Genomic DNA, 8,468 nt, shown 5'->3' with positions numbered 1-8,468 from the left:
ACTGTTCATCCCAGAGGCAGCATCGATCGGCCTCAGTTAGCAGCAGTAGCGAAGGAATCGCTTGATCGGGTTTAGTTAACAGCCATCGATCGATCGCTCGGGTTCAGTAACGCGTAGCCTGCAGTGCAATCGCCCGGGTTCAGTTAGAGCCAACGCCTCGCACACACGCGCGTACGTGTACGAGAGAAACGCGCATCGCTCGGCCCCCGACCTCCCACCGTAACCGGGAACTCCCCGAAATTTTCCTCGCCCTCGCTTCTACCATGGTTTTTTCCGTCATGGACGGCCCAAAGAATGACATGCAGCTGCGTCTCCGGCCCGCCCAGGACGAAAAGCCCATTTTCTGTCATGATTTTTTGTCATAGAAGTAGGAGCCCACCACATCTATGATGATACCGGGTTTTGTCACAATTATCGTCATAGAAGTGTCATATGTATGACAAATTTTTTTTTCGTTCGGCCCAAAATGTCACGGATGTGTCTTTTTTTGTAGTGAAGGCCAGCAGGACGGTAGGACGGAGGTCACCGCAGAGCCCACGGCAGCGTCACCACCAGAGCCTTTGGCAGGTGAAGACCATCTTTTGTAAGGATAGCTTGTACTAGTTGTCCCCCTTCAAACTTGGCCATTGTGGGATCCCTTCCCGCCTAACATTTGGGAAGAGGACCCGGGCCTCTACAAATAGGACCTGGCCACCACCGTAGCAAGGGACGAATCATTCAGATCACCCTCACACCCACCAGCTCATCGAGCTCAAGAACACCTCTCCTCAGGAGGCTGTTCATCCACTATACTAGTTCATCCGCAGCCCCTCGAGGCAATCCACCCACAAACTGGAGTAGGGTATTACACCACAAGGTGGCCCGAACCAGTATAACCCTCGTGTTTCTTGTTCCTTGGGTTCATCGAGCTAGGCAGTGAGATCGTTGAGCGAGCGAGCTAGGAAGAGAGTGTTCTTTGTGCGCACCCTAGAGTTCGAACCTCAAGGGTTTGCCGGAACCCACGAATCCGACATTTGGCGCGCCAGGTAGGGGGTGCGCCGAAGCCCCTCCTCCATCGATCGACCCGTCGACACGCCGTGGTTCCGATGTCGGACGACCCAAGGACCCACACCGACCACTGGGCTGCTTGGCCCGTCTGGGCGGCACCAACCGCCCAAGAAGACCTCAACTCCGCGCTCCAGGCGGCCCGTACGCCGCCGAACACCGCCGGATGTGGGCGGCGCGGGCCGACGCCCTCCGCCCTCGCGTCGCGGCGCGCGCGTGCCACCATGCGATCATCAGGCTACGTTGCGGCAACGGCACCGCACACCCGGTGGGAACATGCAAACATGCGAGCCGCATTAATCGTGGCGCGGGAGCTACTACGATGCAGGCTAGCGGAGAGCGGCCGCGATGCGCTGCTGGAACGCATCGCCGAACTGCTGGACGCTGCCTGCAGAGGTACGCCGCCTTTCTGTTCCATGCCCATGCCTCAGGTTGTGGCAGAGGCGCGCGCGAGGCCCCGGCGAGCTCGCGCGCCTCTTGGGGCGCCAGGGGGACCCGACAACACCAACATGAACCCCGGCGCTACCCGTCCTGCCGCGATGGCGCCGTCGCCAGGAGGGTCAGGCGCTGGCGGGCCACCTCGAGGACGCGCTGGAGAGCCGCCCAGCGGCCACCAGGCCCAGGCACCTCGGGTTCTGGCTCAAGGCGCGGAGCACCCAGGCGACGGCTCCGGCGGGGAGGCCGAGGACGCCTACGTCCCCTGCATGGTGAATCTGGGGTACACGCCGGGGGAAGGCTCCAATTCGTTCCCCGAGCTAGAATGGGAAGGCGGAGCACTCGAGACCGGGGCCTTCCACAAGTCGCCAGGAGGCTTCGCCGACCCCTTCAGTGACAATGACGGCGGGGTACAACCTATGTCTCAGGAACAAGTTTACACTAACCATGGGCTGCAGGTGAACCAAACCGCAGCAGCGGTCCGAGACCGCATGGCGGTGGCTCCACCCCCTACCGGAGCGGTGCACTGGGAGCTGCGCGGGAGAGGCCTGGAGCGAGGGCCCCCTCTGCGCCACACGAAGCAAGGTGCTGCACGGAGGTAGGTCCTTGCCGGGGAAGGTGGTGGCGAGCCTTTCCCCCCGGCAGAGGGCCCATGGTCGCCGAGGGCACCGCTAGCGTCCTCCTTGCCCCTTGGCCTCGTCCTGGTTTCCGGACGCCCCAATGGTGGTCGGGGGTGGCGCAGGGCGGGACCCTCGTGTGGCGATATTAAGCAAGGCTCGCGCCTATGAAGGTCTCCGCTCGTGACACTCTCACGTAATAATGAGTGGGGCTGTACACGCCCTGGAGTCTCCAGAGTGCCGCCCTTGGGCCTCGGGGGCTCCCGCCCACGTCCTAGTGGAAGCACCATGCTCCGCGCTGGCCGTCGGCCCTGTCCACCAATGACTATGCCCACAGCCAGTGAAAGCACATAGCTCCGCGCTCGTGGGAAGACAAGAAGACTAGCTAGGTGCCGGATGCGGCCATTTGCTTTCATCCCTGCTTTCTGTAACTCGATTCGCCGCCCTTTTTGAGCTGAACTTGAAGTCGTATTTTCGTTGACAAGTGTGGGGGCAGTCTTTTCTCGTTTGTGCTGATTTCTTATGTTTTTTTATTCCATGCATTGTTTCGAGGCTCGCGCCTTCTACCCCTCCCCTTGCGAGCGCCTCGCGATCGGGGGCTGGGCGTGGTATGTGCGCGTCCACCGCGCTCGGGCAGACCGGGCGGCGGCAAATCCCACAGGACCACTACAAGCACACCCTGCCATGGTCTGGCACTCGCTCCTCGCGAGGCCCTCTCGAGCTGAGTACCAGGCTCCTCGAAAGTCCAGAACCTCGCGAGCCCACAGAGGGCTCCCCTCGGGAGAAAAGCACATCGGCAACTACAAAACTAGCTCAAGGCCTGCTAGGGCCAAGGTAAGTCACAACAGCAAGCCTGCTGAGGGGCTCGTAAGCTTGCAGAAACGCGTTGCAAGATCGGTCTAAAAAATAGAAGGTTAATTTACATACGTGAGGGCCCCCCATCCAAAACACTCTTACGCCTTGTGGGGCCATGTCCAAGTCTTTGCATACAAGTTCAAGCAAAGGAGCATGGGCTCAATTGGACATGCCACTCGCGGCGTCATCATGGTCGCTCTCGTACGCGCTGCTGGTGCTGTCGCCGATGTCGTCTTCACCATCGTCGACCGCGCCGCCTTCATCCTCCACGACCACCACCGCATCATCCTCGGTGGCGAAAGCCCTGACCAGGGCATCCACGTTGTCGTCCACCCAGCGCGCCAGATTGTCCCGGATGGCCCCAGGCACCGGGGGGATAGCGGCGTCGAAGTCGAAGTGGGGGTCGAGGTTCCGGAGATGACTAAAGACGCGAGAGAACGCGCGCCCGAGGAGGCCTCGGCTCCTTTCCTCAACAAGCTCATGAGCGCTCGCGGCCCAGTCCTCCAGGCGCATCACGACATCGGTGAAGAAGTGGAGATGGCCGGCGTAGTCTTCCACGCGGGGATGAGGGATGTTCTACTCGTAGATGATGCCCAATGCCCGATTAGCCCTCACTCTCAGGGCCTGGAGTATGGGGGCGTGCTCACGCTGCAATGTCTGCCGACGGCACGCCTCCTCCCTGTTTTTCTGCGCGAGGGATGCAGCGTCATCAATCTGCTGCTAGAGTGAAAGCAGATCAGCGCGAGCCTTGGCCAGGTCGGCCTGGGCGTAAGTCTGGGCTGCCACAGCGATCCTCTTGCGCTGCTCCGCCTTGTCTAGCTCGGACCAACGGGCAGAAATCCTGCCCTCAGCTTCAGCCTCCGAGAGCTTCAGCTTCAAGCCATGCTCGTTGGACAGATCCGCGCGAGCCCTCGCCACCCTCCGGTCGACCTCCTCCTGGATTTCGGCTTCGCGGGCAGAGACGGCATCTTCGGCCATGGCCACATGGCGCTCCCTCGTCTCCAGCCGCTCGTGCTCCAGGCCATGCTCCAAGGCCTCCAGCGCCAGCGCCTCCTCGCGCTTCAGGATCTCCTTCTCTTCAGAAGGCACCCCCTCATCGACACCAAGACGGTTCAGCGCGCCTCTATCTGCTGCTCCAGGGCAGCGTTCAAGGCCAGGAGCTCGCGTTCCTGCTTCTCGGCGCCCTCACGACAGAGGTCGGCCTCCTTAGCCTCCTCCAGGACCCGAGCGCTGGCTTCGCGCGAGGCCGTGAGTTCCATTGTGGCCTTTGCCTTGTCACGCTCATGCTGAAGCTGCCCAAGGTTGATGGCGATCTTCAACTGGTGCCACTCACGAGCCAGGCGGAGGTCCTCCGTCTTGAGGCGAGCGCCAACCGCTGCGAGCTCTCCTCCAAGGCGGCTCAGCGCAACCATCGCCTGCTGCAAGAGCTCATGGCGTACGACACCGCGTCCGCGCGCAAGCTCCAGGGCGCAGCCGAGTCCGTCCTCTGCGTCAAGGGTTGCTGGGGAAGTTCGAGCTGGCCTGCTTGACCCCGGCAAGGAGCTCGAGGCCGGCGCCTTCTCCGCCCCCTCACGGGCCGCGGTAAAGGTGCTAGGTGACGTGACCTCACCACCTGAAGACGAGGCCGGTGCTGGGGACGCCCAGCCGCCGGCGATGACCAACAGAGGAGTCCTTGGCACGCCGGCTGCACCCCAGGCTGGAGCGTGAAGAAGTGACGCCAGGAAAGACGGATCAAGGCCCCAGGTTGGCGCGTCTGCCTCCGAAGCGGGCTCCAGGCCCCGCACGGCGGTCCGGCAAGCAGAGCTCAAGATCAATGACGAGTTGGTGGCTGGTGAGGGCCGAACCTCGGGAGATTTCGCCGTTCCAGCCGAGGGAACCCTGAAGATCATTGGTCAAAAAAGGATGCAGCACTCAGAAAATAACGCAGATGAGGTACTTACTCATCTTTGGCAACGTATTTCCGCTGCTTCAACGGGCGGTAGGCGCCACCATTGTAGCTATGGATTGGCTTCCTCTTGCGGAGTGCTTCGAAATTCAAGCGGAGCTGGCCGAAGCCCTGGGCACCATTGCCGTTGCCTAAGGCAACTGGCGGGGTTCCCGAGGGAGCGACCTCAGGAGCTTCTGGTTGCGCCGACCCCTCCGCTTTCGCCTGAGGCTTGGGGGCTTTCGGCCTCAGAGCCTCGGAACGCGACGGCCCCGCAACCATCGCCCCGGGGCAGCTCACCCGAGCCTTAGGAGCCGCCACCATGGGGGCCACGACCGGCGTCGCTTCCTCGGCGGCCATTTCGCTGGCGTTCGACGGTGCTCGCCCCCCTACACCAGCTCCCTGGGTGAGCTCCGAGGCGGCAGCAGGCAGGGGGAACACAAAGACAGGGCTTTTGGGGCCCTTCGAGGCCAACCGGGCGCAGCCCCCATTCGTTGAAAGGAGGCATCTGCCTCGCGAACTCCACCTTGTTCGAGCAGTAGTACAAGAGGCAACCCTCCTCCGGTAGATTGGCTGGCGCAGGGTCACCCGTCAGGAGCTCGAGTATTGGACGCCGTGCTTCGGGAGGGAGAGCGGGCGCATGGAGCCTCATGGGGTCCCCGCAGCCGGAGAAGGCCCACATTGGCAGAGAGTGGCGCTGAAGCGGAGCAATGCGGCACCGGATGAACTCCTTCACCATCATAGGCGCCGTCACCCCGAGGTCCTTCAGCCTGGTTAGCCGACGCCAGACGTGGGCGAGCCACCGGTCAACAAGCTTCGCATTCCCCCAGCCGGAGCTAGGGACAGCTGGAGCTCGCGGAAGCAGGAGCAGGGGGTTGCGCACACCAGCGTCCACGAACACCCACCGTTTCCGAAATCCGCCCACAACCGGTGAAAGCTCAAAGTCTATCCCCGAGCCGGCCGTCGCCGCTACGGCTTGGAGGGTCATGCACCCAGAGCGCTGGCGGTCGTCGGTCAGGTGCAACGAGAAGAAATGGCGAAGCAAGGCCACGGAAGGGGAAATGCCCACCATGGCCTCACAGACGAAGGCGAAGACGGCAAGGAGGATGATGGACTGGGGATCCAGGTGCAATGCATTGACTTGGTAATGCGAGAGCACATCGTTGAAGAAGTCGGAGAAGGGGGGAATCAGACCGGCCCAGAGGGCGTGAAGATGAATGGGGATCTCGATGGCCGTCATATCAATTGCGGAGCGGGAAGCGGGCCAGGCCACCATCGCCTTCCATTCATTGTAATCTGAGGCAAGCGCGGGGTGAACCTTGTCCATCGCTTCCTGGTTAAGCACCATCGACCGCTCGATGGCGGGCTCGAAGGCCGGCGGCGCCTGGGCTATGGTATGGTTCTTCTTCTGGTTCGGCACCATGGCAGCAGAGGGGATTGGAGCCGGGTCAGGCCAAGGGAGGTGGCGGCTGTTTCTGGGAGGTGGGGTAGTTCTGGAAGTGCGCTGCTAGCAATGGGGGCATAGTACTGTTGGCAACGGCGGCCGCCCAGCTTGGCGGATATCAAGGCCGCATGGGGGAGTGGAGGCACCCCCGTATCACCAGTCACCACGCGTCAATCAAGGACGCAGGCGGTTGGGGCCCGCGGTGCTCCGCACTTGCCATTTGGCTTCGCCTCAAAGCCAAGTCCGAGCGCGCCTTGGGCCCGGGGGCTACTATCGGCGTTCTGGGACCGGGGGTGCCCAGACTTGCCTGCCTGCGAGCTTGTGCGTGGCTCCACCAACGGCCTGGTACGGCCCATCTTCGGCAGCAACCACTCAAGACCCTCGCGAGGGAGCAAGCCTCGTGAGGCGGACGACACCAAGACCTCCTCAAGAGCAGCCTCACCAGGCTGGCTCCCGAGGGGCGGAGATCTCCATGCAAGGGGCACCTCGCGAGGTTCATGTGACGTGAGCCATGACGACCAAGGCCAGGCGGGTGCCAGCGGGCGCAGTGTACCGGTTTCCTCTTTGGTGCTAAAGGGGTAAGCACAGGCGAGGAGTCCCGAGGCGTCAGGCAAAGGTTTCCATATCAGTGCATCAAGACCAAGGACAGCAGGACGATAGGACGGAGGTCATCATGGAGCCCACGACAGCGTCACCACCAGAGCCTTTGGCAGGCGAAGACCACCTTTTGTCAGGATAGCTTGTACTAGTTGTCCCCTTCAAACTTGGCCATTGTGGGATCCCTTCCCACCTAACATTTGGGAAGAGGACCCAGGCCTCTATAAATAGGACCTGGCCACCATCGTAGCAAGGGACGGATCATTCAGATCACCCTCACACCCACCAGCTCATCGAGCTCAAGAACACCTCTCCTCAGGAGGCTGTTCATCCACTGTACTAGTTCATCCTCAGCCCCTCGAGGCAATCCACCCACAAACTAGAGTAGGGTATTACACCGCAAGGTGGCCCGAACCAGGATAAACCCTTGTGTCTCTTGTTCCTTGGGTTCGTCGAGCTAGGTCGTGAGATCGTTGAGCAAGCGAGCTAGGAAGAGAGTGTTCTTCGTGCACACCCCAGAGTTCGAACCTCAAGGGTTTGCCGGAACCCATGAATCCGACACACCTCGCCGTCGAGGCCACCGTCGACGCCTCACGCGCCGACACCGTGTCACGGTTGGCTACTTTACACAACAGTTCGTGGCGTTTTCTCGAGGCCACCGTCGGTGCCTTCGACGAAGACTACGAGGTGTTTTCTCAGCGTGCACGTGCTTACCTCATCTCGAGAGCCAACAGGTTGGTGCCCGGAGCGGCTCAGGCAACTCACCACTACGACGAGGGCACCCACGATGTGGAGGCATCGCCCTCTTCCATGTCCAAGGAGCCAATCGTCATCGATATCTCCGACAATGAGGAGTAGCTTGTCTTATTAGCTCACTATAAGGACCCATGTTCAGTTTGCTAGCTACTGCCTTTCTTAACAAATTCTAGTGGATTGTGATATCTACTTTTACCATGCAATCTTCTGCTCTAGAGTATATGTTCTATATGTCGTGCAATGTGGTGTTCAGTTAACTATTTGGTTCAATTCTGCAAATGTGAAGTTCAATTCTTCAGGGTGCAATTTTCCAAGTTGTCAAGCATGCTTGGTTTGGTTAACTGTCCGATCTTCTATTAGGAGTATGTTATATTGTGCAATATGGTGCTCAGTTAAAGTTTGGTTCATTTGTTGTGGTGTTTAGTTAACTGCTTGGTTCAATTCTGCAATGCGATGTTCAATTGTTGTGGCTGCATTCTGTTATTGTATACCATGTGAGAAATAAATCGAATTTGGCTGTACTAAATACATGAGAAAGAAATACAATTTCTATATTTCCAAGTTGTTAAGCATGCTTGGTTTGGTTAACTGTCTGATCTTCTATTTGGAGTATGTTATATTGTGCAATGTGGTGCTTAGTTAACATTTGGTTCATTTGTTATGGTGTTTAGTTAACTGCTTGGTTTAATTCTGCAATGCGGTGTTCAATTGTTGTGGCTACATTCTGTTATTGTATACCATGTGAGAAATAAATTGAATTTGGTTGTACTAAATACATGAGAAACAAATACAATTG

The sequence above is a fragment of the Triticum aestivum genome, chromosome 7D, assembly GCF_018294505.1.
Source record: "Triticum aestivum cultivar Chinese Spring chromosome 7D, IWGSC CS RefSeq v2.1, whole genome shotgun sequence".
Taxonomy (NCBI): Eukaryota; Viridiplantae; Streptophyta; class Magnoliopsida; order Poales; family Poaceae; genus Triticum; species Triticum aestivum.
The sequence above is the reverse complement of the archived record's forward strand: the minus strand, read 5'-3'. Positions refer to the sequence as shown.